This window comes from Meles meles, chromosome 15 (genome assembly GCF_922984935.1).
Source record: "Meles meles chromosome 15, mMelMel3.1 paternal haplotype, whole genome shotgun sequence".
Lineage (NCBI taxonomy): Eukaryota > Metazoa > Chordata > Mammalia > Carnivora > Mustelidae > Meles > Meles meles.
Window position 1 is genome coordinate 83580374 of NC_060080.1, and position 11700 is coordinate 83592073.

Sequence of the window (11700 nt, forward strand, 5' to 3'; positions counted from 1 at the left end):
AGCTGAGACCACTCAGAGGTGACTGATAGCTGAGGTCCATGTGTAGCAGAGCTCTGGGAGCTAGGGCAATGAGTCCTTCAATCCTGATGGGACCTGGGCCACACATCACTGAATGTGTGTTTAGAGTCATGTTTGGATTCCTAACGCGCTTAGCTTCTTTGTCATGGGCATGATATAATGTCTATTATTTTAAACAAATAGGAGAGTGTGGGCAACACCTGATAGGGTCATAAAGGAAACTGAACTCTCCCCTTTACCATGCTGTGTAAATGGTTGTCCTTCTCAATAGGCTGAGAGAGCTTAGAATTCTGAGAAGGATTCTGCCTGGGGTCCCAGAGACTCCAGGGTGTCACCAACTCATCTCAGGGAGTCCCCTGTGTGTCTTGAATGTGAAGTAGACATACTCTCCTGCCAGCCAGTGATCTCATCTTGAGCCACTGATCACCTGTGGGAGTATCTTGCCTCAGTTCCTGGAGGGGCCATGGCCAGCATTTACCTGTGTCTGACAGTGAATTATGGAGAACAAGAATGGGACCACTGCTAAGGTAATGTGGTGGGTGATCTCTTGGACCCAGGTCTTCTACTGTGAGAAAGGGCTTCCTTCATTCAGTGTGGCATTGGTTGAGCACTTGCTCTGAGTGTATGCTTTCCCACCTTGTCAAAGACAGCGCACAACTGCTTAGAATGTTGTTTGCTTTAGTCATTGGTTATGAGTAACTCATAGTTTTTTTGTTAAAATGCTTCCTTGGAAACTCATCATGGGAGGTATAGACTGGCTCATACATTTCCCAGACAGAAGTTTGGGGATCAGCAGGGAATTCTGAACAAGCAAAGACTACAGATGATGAAGGTACAGCATGATGATGGTTAAATTAAAAAAATAATGAGGGCATAGTACCTCATTATTCATATGAGCATGGTACTAAAATATCCATGAAATATTTTGTGTAAGCACAGATACCAAGTCATTGTTTTTTGCTGAGTTCTTATTCTTAAACAATTTAGAATACTTTTTCCTTTAGACTACATGCTGGGCAACTATGTCATGACTGGATGATTCAATTCTCTTATTTATTTAACGTTTGATGACTTTCCTTCTCTTAAGAAAATGCATATATACCATATTAGAACAGGACCAATAAAATCCACCTATGTATCTATGTATCTTTCTATCTATTTGTCTAGACATATAGAAAGAGAGAGAGGTGAGAGATTAAATAGAAAACATTGTCCCATCTGATTTTGGAGGCTGGAAGTCCCACAGTGTTGTCTGCTTCTGAGACCTCAGGAGAGCCCAAGAGCCTGCAGCATAGATTCTAGTCCAAGTCTGAGAGCCAGGAGCACCAAGGCTGAGAGGAGATCAATTCCCAGCTGTCAGGCTGAGAGCAAATTCAACCTTCCTCTGCTGGTTTGTTCTACTCAGGCCCTCACTGGGGAGGGCGCCTGCTTTACCCAATCTTCCAATTCAGATGTTCCTCTTTTCCAGAAACACCTTTGTAGACACACCCAGAATAGTGTTTAATCAGATATCTGGGCATCCCTTGGCTTCACAGATACAAATTGAAGTTAAATAATTATAATATAAACTTTAGGTAAAATGTATTTTTTAAAAGATTTTATTTATTTATTTTGACAGAGAGAGAGATTGATCACAAGTAGGCAGACAGGCAGGCAGAGGGAGAGGGTAATCAGGCTCCCCGCTGAGCAGAGAGCCCAATGTGGTGCTCAATTCCAGGACCCTGAGATCATGACCTGAGCTGAAGGCAGAGGCTTAACCCACTGAGCCACCCAGGCACCCCTGGGTAAAATATATTGTAAACCACAATATGTTATGAACCAGGATTGGGGCATCAGATAAAAAACAGAGTAACACTGTTGGGTATTCTGTGTTGGTCCCTCCAGATCTCCTTCCAACCTTTGCCACCATGTTTGGAGACCCAGGAGATGGACCTCTCTGAAGAACAACCACGGGACCACTTTGTCTGTGTCTTCCTGTGGGATTTGGCCCATGGAGTCACCAGAGAAAGCTGATGACAAAATGGCTGGGGGTATTTATGACCCTTTAGGCCATGCGTTGGCAGCAGCCACATTCCTGGGCTAATGGACAGTGTCTCCCCATCACCAGTCTCTGTGGGTACTGGTATCCTCTCTCCACCCTGTCCCTTCAGACTAGGGGAGTCATGGCTTTCCTGTGGGTGCTGCCCATGGATGACGCTTCCACATCCCTTGTTGGTCTCCTGTGGCTGTGCCCACATCTTGGTGAGCAGTGCCCTCTATAGCTCTGCTAGTTATGGGGTTTGTGTGTACCATCTGATTCTGCACACATTCTAAAGAAGCATTTTTCAGGGGTGCCTGGGGAGTGCAGTCAGTTAAGTGTCTGCCTCTTGGTATTGGCTCAGGTTGTATTCTCACAGTCCTGAGATCAAGCCCTGCAGGGAGCCTGCTTGAGAAGCTCTCACCATCTCCCTCACTGCCTCGTCTCTCTCTCTAAATAAATAAATAGTATATAAAATTCATGACTTTTCCCCATGATTCTTTAAAGTCTATTCACTACTTTTTTCTCCTTCCTTATTCAACTAATTTCTTATTTCATCAAATCTTTTTAAAAAATCTTTTTAATTTTCATTTTTATATTTACCTTCTATCCTTTCATTATATTTAATTTTATTTTTGTATGTATATATAGGTTTTTCTTTCTTTACAATTGTGGAATGAAGTTTCTTCCAACAGACCAAAGTAAACCCAGAATCTAATATATGGCTCTGTTTTCTTCACCTGTCTGATCATATTCTTCCTATTTTATCTTCTTTTTTTTTTGTTTGTTTCTTAAAGTCATTTTTAACATTCATCTTTACACTTATATTCAACCCATTCAAAGTATTGAATGTTATTTTTGTATATATATGTTATTCCTTCTTTACAATTTTGAGATGTAGTTTTTTCTAACTGAACAAAACAAACTCAGGATATAACATAAAGCTCTGTTCTGTTCACCTGTGTGCACTTTTTTCTTTTTTAACTTATTTCTCTTCTTTCTTAATTTTCATTTTTACAGTTATAACCTATCCTTTCATTACATTTCATTTTATTATTGTACACATATAAGATTTTCAGCTTTTAAAACTGTGGAATCTCGTTTTCTAACAAACAGACGAAAATATACACAATATCCCGTGTAATGCTCTTTTCAGTTCACCTGTCTGATTATATTATCTGTTTCATATTTAAATTCTAATTTTTTTTTCGGTTTCAGATCTCTTCCATTTTGTTTGGGTTCATTGTTTCCATTTTGGTATTTTGTTCCTAGTTCATCTATATTCTTCATGGACAGAATGACAAATGGAAAAACGGACCTTAGGAAAGGGAACAAGAGGCAGTACTGAGTTCCAGGTAACTGAAGAGTATGGATGGATGTTAAGTAAGATGTTGGAACCAGAGACCAGAATAATGATAATAAATATACTAGATGGGCTTGGGAAAAAACATAGAAGACATGAGAGAATCTCTACCTGAAGAAATAAAAAAACTAAAACCTACTCATGTTGAAATCAAAAAGGCAATTCAGATATAGCGAAATATGGAGGGAGAACTTGGGACCTTTGCAGACAGGACCAGAGTCCCTTCTAGCAGAGGGAAATTTCAAATCAGGAGAATGGGCCTAGGCCAGGGAGGAGGCCTTCACAATCCATCTGCCCTAACTTCTCTTGTGGACACGGAGCAAAGGGACTCTGCCCTGCCTCGAGCCCCTTAGGTTAGCTGGAGGGCCAGGTGGGCCTGGAGGGGCTGAGCCCAGCCGGGCATGAGCTCTTCCCAGGTTCCCTGGGCTTGTGTGATTGACACAACTTGGTCCTGGACAGCAAAGTCAGGAGGAACTCTTTCTAGAACCTGGCTGGCCTCCCCTCCCCCAGTCCAACTGCTCTGCCCTGGTTGCCAAGCACAGGATGACCTCAGACACAGAACTCTCCACAGGGTTCTGAGTGCTCAGTTGGGTCACCAGGATGCTGGCACTCGGAGACGTAGCTGTGGAGCCCAACGCAGCCATGGAGGGACCTCCGTTGGCCAGCAGAGCCACTTGCCAGGTGGTCCTAGATGTGTGGGATGCGCTGACACATATCCCTGGGTGGCCCTGGGCGGTGCTGCTAGGGACCATGCTGCTGCTCCTTTGCCTGCGGAAGAGACGACTCCCTCCGAGAAGGGTGAAGGTGCTGGGACGAAGGTGCTCTGCTCGCCGCCTAGTCTTCAGAGCTGGCCACCAGAATACGGGCCCGACCACACAAGCCCAGGACACCTGCGAGCCACCCAGGGTGTTGGCCAGTCCACCCTCCTTACAGACACTGTGCTTGGCAGCCATCAACCAAATGCTGAGCAGGCTGGTCCTTGGGGACAGTGCCAACGACCTGAAGAAGGACCAGAGGAGTCAGTCCCGTCAACGTCCCCAGGGCCTTGGAGAAAACGCCATCGGGGGAACAGCAGGCGAGGATGGAGAACAGGCCGGGAGGAAAAGAGGGAGGGACGGCAGTGACCACACTCCCGTTGCAGAGCCACTGAGACTGCTCAGCCAACAGGGTGCCAGAGGGAGGCAGAGAGGGCAGGAAGAGGAGGGGGAAGAAAGGCTGGAGCCGACGAGCGCACACATGGAACTGATCCCAAAACATCGAACCTGCAGGTCACCGTCCCAGGCAGGACCCGGGCTGCATGCCATCCCCCCGCCTGACCTCCCAGCAGGTGATGCTGGTGCGAGGACCTGCGGAGTCCCACCAAAGAGCGGAGCCCAGAAGGGCGACCACCCCGCCCCTCGGGCAGCCCTTGAGCCACAGGCTGTCACGGAGGACACTGGCTTCCCTGTGTCCCCTCCAAGGCGTGAAGTGGATCCTGAAGACCGGGCCACATGCCTGGAGGCAGAAAGGCAAGAGATCGCCGAGTTGGCCCGACACATCGGCCATCTGCACACCCAGGAAGCAGCTCTGCAGCGGGAAAATGGACAGCTGGACCAGGACATACAGCAGCTGAGGCGGAGCCTGCAGAAGCCACTGGACGAACAGGACGAACTCGCCCTGCGACTGCACAGAAACCTCTTTCAAGGGGCAGCTCAGCTTGAGACCCTGAGAAAGAAACTGGCCGGCCTGTATGGAGACCTGGAGCTCACGGGCCAGTTGCGCGACCTCCACAAGGAGATGACCCGAGACGTGCGCCGAGAACTGCAGAGACACAGCTCCCACTGCCGCGAGCTGGTCCTCTTCCAGCACAACAGAGCCGCGAGAGGCTGGGAGGCCGCTGTGTCCAGCGAGAGAAAGTTCTGGGAGCTGAGGAGAGAACATGACCGCCTGAGGCAGATGCTGGCCAGCCTGGAGTCCCACCACCTGAGTGTCCCGAGTGACCCTCTTGCTCCTGCGGCTCCTCCCACAGCCTGCAGACCTGGAGAAGTGTCAGGGGGTCCCTGGGGTCACCGGGCCCCTGGGGAGTGCGGAGGTCCCCGTGCGAGGGCACCAGGATTGGGGGTCACCTGTGGGTGGGACCGGGTTCAGGGCCGCTCGGCGCTCAACAGCCACAGCCCGGCTCAGCCTCTGCAGGGAGGTCCGGGAAGGATGTCTGCCGGCTCTCTCTCTCGGCAAGAGCCTGGGTCTCCACTGGGGCCCCAGGGACACTCAGCCGTGTAGCCCGCTCACCCTGCCGCTGCACATCCAGACAGACCTCCGTGCCTATTGTCCTCGCTACGGACTTTCCCCATCAGACCCTCTACAGCTGTGTAATGTAGGATCGTGTTTGCGTTGAAATCCATGTCACTGGGACTGAAGACATCCTCTCTTGTGGACATGGACAGAGACTCCAAACACGACCGTTTCTGTGGGCCAGGACTGGCCTTCCGGATGTGCAGAAAGAACTCCATATTTACGGGAATAACGTGGAATTGCCTTAAAGAAAAAGAGAAGAAAACTTAAACAAAACAACATTCCACACAACTGTAAAAAATTGCTAGTGTACTTCTCAACTGAATTTTAGTCTGAACTCATAGTTTCGTCCTAAATCCAAGTTTTAGCCTTTAATTCAAACCTTAGTCCTAAACTCAAATGTTAGTCTTCCATTCATAGTTTAGTCCTAAATCCATAGCATTAGTGTAGTATTAAATTTATTGATAGGAAATCTTAAGAATTTGCAGCCATTTCTTCCTTGTTTTGTAACACATTAGCTTCATCCTTGTTAGTTTGGTTAAGATACTGCTTGTTGTTTCACATTTATGAACTTTCAGCGGTGAAAAGACCAAGTGTTCTCTGGATGGCAGACACACCGGCCCACGCACGAGGGCGCGGGCACACGCTCACATGCCCGACGCCGAATCTAGACGATTGTAGTTGCGTTGTGAGGACCGGAAAAATGTAAAAATACAGTTGGAAAATTTAAAATAGATTTACATTAAATTTTAAAGAAATTCAGAAATGTATCTGGAGATCAATAAATTACTGGAAATGAACAACGTGTGTGTGCCCTGTGTAAGGATTGGAAAGCCTCCGTGCTCCTCCTCCCAGAGAACAGAGTGCCCTGAGGGAGCAGGGAAGGTGGCAGCAGGGAGCACTGTCCCACGGGGTGCAGAGGAGCAGGAGGCCAAGGGACAGTCCCCAACTGCAGCCGGGAGGAGGGCAGGACCAAGGAGGGGGCTCCCAGGCTCCAGCCACAGGAGAGGTGCCCTTATGTTGGTGACGCCGGTGTGCCGCAGGCCTCTGGAAATCTGGCACGTGGGGGTGGGGGGTGAGCAGGAGGCAGGCGCCAGGCCCAGGGCAGGCAGAGGGAGGATCCACGGCCCCCACCGGGGCCAGGGAAGCGCTCAGCAGTCTCTTAGGGCGCCGAGCTGCAGTGGCATTCCTCTATGGCCATACCACCCTGAAAGCGACTGTTCTCCTTTGAGCTCGGAAGCTAAGCAGGGTCAGGCCTGGTTGGTACTTGGATGGGAGACGGCCTGGGAAAACCGGGTGCCATAGGCTTTTTCTTCTAGGGCCTTCTTCATTTCTTTCCCCCTTCGGACTCCTTCCCTGTCCCTCTGCTGCCACCCCGGGCACCCTGCCCAAGGCGGCTGCCTCCAAACAGTCCCTGAACACCTCAGCCCCTGACCCCGGTCCCCTCACCACCCTGACCCCCTGACCCCTGGCTATCCCAGCCCCAGCACCGCGGGCCCCTGGCCCCAAAAGGGCGGCCCGCTGCACGGGCAGGCGGCCACAATGCAGCCTTTCCACCAACATGCCACAAGGCCCACCCGCACCTCAACCGGGATTGGGGGGCTGCTGGCAGGGAGGGACAATGTTGGAGCGGGCTCAAAGGCCGGAGGCAAGGTAATGGGTGAGGACCGAGGACCGGGGTGAGGTCTTGGGCTGTGGCAGGCGGGGAGGGGCGTGGGGGCCGGGCTGTGGGAGGAGGGCTAGGGGCGGGGAGCAGGGTGTATGGGGCAGGAAGCCAGAGGGAGGAGCGGGCCTCGACCCCGGCTCGGGCTCTTTCCCCGGGCATGAGCTTCCAAGGTTCTGAGTCCCAGCCCTGGGCCCGGGCCCTGGACCCTGTTTCCCCTGGCCAGGCCCTGGGGCTGACCCCAGCTCCTAAGCCAGCCTGCAGGGGCACAGCCACCACCCCGCTGGGCGCCCTGGAGACCTGGGCTCTGCCCCATCCCCCACAGGCTGCCCCACCACCACCCCAGCTCGCCACCACCACTTCTCTCCTTGGGGCCTGGGATCCACTCAGCCCAGAAGGGCATTCCCTTCCTTCTCACCAACAACCTCCCCTTTGGCCCTGGGTCATTGTGCCCGGGCTCAGGTGCCCCTGCCTCCAGAGGGCCGACCGCCCTGGGCTTCCCGCAGTGCCGTGGGCACCCGGCTCCACACTCGGTCTCAGGGGCCCAGCGATGGCCAGAGCGAGGCTCTCTGGCTCAGCAAGACCGGCGGTGCCCGACACCGGGCCCAGAGAGGTCCCCAGGCCCCCTACACCCCACCCCCCACACCAAAGGACCAGACCAGAGAAAGAAACCCTCGCAGGCCCCCAGGCCTGACTGGGAGCTGGGCAGGAATGGCAGCGGAGCAGGACTCCTGACACCTGGGCTGCAAGTCCTCCGGCAGCTCCAGGGAGCCACCCTCGGGCCAAAGCCCCGCCCCAGCACCAGAAGCCTCCCTCAGGGGACTGGTGACTGGCCACGGAAGCCTCACGGGCGTGTGGTGTCCTGTCCGGGTGGGTGTGGGTGGCTCTGTGTGTGTGTAGAGTGTGTCAGTGTTGCGAGCACCCGTGTCTCTGTCCCCATCCCGGTCAAGGTCCCCGTGTCTGTCCGCGGGGGAGTTTTGGGGGGATGGAGGGTCTGTCTCTCTGGCTCTGCGTTCTTCCTGTCTGTCCAGAGGTCCCTCCGTCTGAGTCTGTCCCTGTGTTTCCCTGAGTGTCCCTGTGTCTGTGTAGGTGAGCCGGCCCCTCGCGTCTCTGGATCAGAGCCTGGTGTGCGTGGCTGGAGAGGGGAAAGTTGGCGGAGGAAGGGCCACGGGTCGTGGCTTCGGCGTCTGGGCTGGTGTGTGGCGTCGGCCTTGTGGTCGGATGGGCTGGGAGCGAGGTTGGGTTTAGCGGATGGGAGCGGAGCGGAGGAGAGAACAGCAGAGAAGAGGAGGGAAGGACAGGTGGCGGCTGCGCCGGGCCTAGGGCGGCAGAGGGCCGCTGGGGGTGTGGGCGCTGAGCAAACCGAGCATGCACCCCGATGCACCCCCACGCCATCTGGGGAGCCACGGGGTGCCGAGGCTGGGGAGTCCCGCAATGGGAAGGTGCCCGTCCTTTGGTGACGCTGGTGTGCCGCAGGCCTCTGGAAATCTGGCACGTGGGGGTGGGGGGTGAGCGGGAGGCAGGCGCCATGCCCAGGGCAGGCAGAGGGAGGATCCACGGCCCCTACCGGGGCCAGGGAAGCGCTCAGCAGTCTCTTAGGGCGCCGAGCTCAGCGGCGTTCCTCTATGTCCATACCACCCTGAACGCGCCAGCTCTCCTCTGATATCGGAAGCTAAGCAGGGTCGGGCCTGGTTGGTACTTGGATGGGAGACGGCCTGTGCAAACCAGGTGCCGGAGGCTTTTTCTTCTAGGGCCTTCTTCGTTTCTTTCCCCCTTCGGACTCCTTCCCTGGCCCTCGGCCGCCACCGCCGGGCGCCCTGCCCAAGGCGGCTGCCTCCAAACAGTCCCTGAACGCCTCAGACCCTGACCCCGGTAGCCTCACCACCCTGACCCCCTGACCCCTGGCTATCCCAGCCCCAGCACCGCGGGCCCCTGGCCCCAAAAGGGCGGCCCGCTGCAGGGGCAGGCAGCCACAATGCAACCTTTCCACCGTCATGCCACAAGGCCCACCCGCGACTCAGCCGGGATTGGGGGCTGCTGGCAGGGAGGGGCAATGCTGGAGTGGGCTCAAAGGCCGGAGGCAAGGTAATGGGTGAGGATCGAGGACCGAGGACAGGGGTGAGGTCTTGGGCTGTGGCAGGCAGGGAGGGGCGTGGGGGCCGGGCTGTGGGAGGAGGGCTAGGGGCAGGGAGCAGGGTGTATGGGGCAGGAAGCCAGAGGGAGGAGCGGGCCTCGACCCCGGCTCGGGCTCTTTCCGCGGGCATGAGCTTCCAAGGCCCTGAGTCCCAGCCCTGGGCCCGGGCCCTGGTCCCTGTTTCCCCTGGCCAGGCCCTGGAGCTGACCCCAGCTCCCAAGCCAGCCTGCAGCAGCCCAGCCACCCTCCCTCTGGGCGCCCTGGAGACCTGGCCCATCCCCCACACGCTGCCCCACCACCACCCCAGCTCGCCACCACCACTTCTCTCCTTGGGGCCTGGGATCCACTCAGCCCAGAAGGGCATTCCCTTCCTTCTCACCGACAACCTCCCCTTTGGCCCTGGGGCATTGCGCCGGGGCTCAGGTGCCCCTGCCTCCAGAGTGCCGACCGCCCTGGGCTTCCCACGGTGCCGTGGGCACCCGGCTCCACGCTCCATGTCAGGGGCCCAGCGACGGTCAGAGCGAGGCTCTCTGGCTCAGCAAGACCGGCGGTGCCCGACACCCGGCCCAGAGAGGTCCCCAAGCCCCCTACACCCCACCCCCCACACCAAAGGACCAGACCAGAGAAAGAAACCCTCGCAGGCCCCCAGGCCTGACTGGGTGCTGGGCACAAATGGCAGCGGAGCAGGACGCCTGACACCTGGGCCACAAGTCCTTGGGCTCCCCGGGCTCCTCTGGCAGCTCCAGGGAGCCACCCTCTGGCCAAAGCCCCGCCCCAGCACCAGGAGCCTTCCTCCGGGGACTGGTGTCTGGCCCTGGAAGCCTCTAGGGCGTGTGGTGTCCTGTCCGGGTGGGTGTGGGTGGCTCTGTGTGTGTGTAGAGTGTGTCAGTGTTGCGAGCACCCGTGTCTCTGTCCGCAATCCGGTCAGGGTCCCCGTGTCTGTCCGTGGGGGAGTTTTGGGGCGATGGAGGGTCTGTCTCTCTGGCTCTGCGTTCTTCCTGTCTGTCCAGAGGTCCCTCCGTCTGAGTCTGTCCCTGTGTTTCCCTGGGTGTCCCTGTGTCTGTGTAGGTGAGCCGGCCCCTCGCGTCTCTGGGTCAGAGCCTGGTGTGCGTGGCTGGAGAGGGGAATGTTGGCAGAGGAAGGGCCATGGGTCAGGGCTTCGGCGTCTGGGCTGGTGTGTGGCGTCGGCCTTGTGGTCGGATGGGCTGGGAGCGAGGTTGGGTTTAGCGGATGGGAGCGGAGCGGAGGAGAGAACAGCAGAGAAGAGGAGGGAAGGACAGGTGGCGGCTGCGCCGGGCCTAGGGCGGCAGAGGGGCGCTGGGGGGGGCGCTGAGCAAACCGCGCATGCACCCCGATGCACCCCCACGCCATCTGGGGAACCACGGGGTGCCGGGGCTGGGGAGTCCCGGAATGGGATGGTGCCCGTCCGTTGGTGACGCCAGGGTGCGGCAGGCCTCTGGAAATCTGGCACGTGGGGGTGGGGGGTGAGCGGAAGGCAGGTGCCAAGGCCCAGGGCAGGCAGAGGGAGGATCCGCGGCCCCCACCGGGGCCAGGGAAGCGCTCAGCAGTCTCTTAGGGCGCCCAGCTGCAGTGGCGTTCCTCTATGGCCATACCACCCTGAACGCGCCCGCTCTCCTCTGAGCTCGGAAGCTAAGCAGGGTCGGGCCTGGTTGGTACTTGGATGGGAGACGGCCTGGGAAAACCGGGTGCCGGAGGCTTTTTCTTCTAGGGCCTTCTTCGTTTCTTTCCCCCTTCGGACTCCTTCCCTGGCCCTCGGCCGCCACTGCTGGGCGCCCTGCCCAAGGCGGCTGCCTCCAAACAGTCCCTGAACGCCTCAGCCCCTGACCCCGGTCCCCTCACCACCCTGACCCCCTGACCCCTGGCTATCCCAGCCCCAGCACCGCGGGCCCCTGGCCCCAAAAGGGCGGCCCGCTGCAGGGGCAGGCGGCCACAATGCAGCCATTTCACCTCCAGGCCACAAGGCCCACCCGCGACTCAGCCGGGATTGGGGGCTGCTGGCAGGGAGGGGCAATGCTGGAGCGGGCTCAAAGGCCGGAGGCAAGGTCATGGGTGAGGACCGAGGACCGAGGACCGAGGACCGGGGTGAGGTCTTGGGCTTTGACAGGCGGGGAGGGGCGTGGGGGCCGGGCTGTGGGTGGAGGGCCAGGGGCGGGGCGCAGGGTGTATGGGGCAGGAAGCCAGAGGGAGGAGCGGGCCTGGACCCAGGCTCGAGC

The 11700-nt window shown here is 56.6% G+C and overlaps 2 pseudogenes; both read left to right on the forward strand.

Moving 5' to 3' along the window:
- Window positions 1–6858: 6858 nt before the first annotated feature.
- LOC123926290 lies at window positions 6859–6977 on the forward strand (annotated as a pseudogene).
- Window positions 6978–11065: 4088 nt separating this feature from the next.
- LOC123926282 lies at window positions 11066–11184 on the forward strand (annotated as a pseudogene).
- The last annotated feature ends 516 nt before the right edge of the window (window positions 11185–11700 follow it).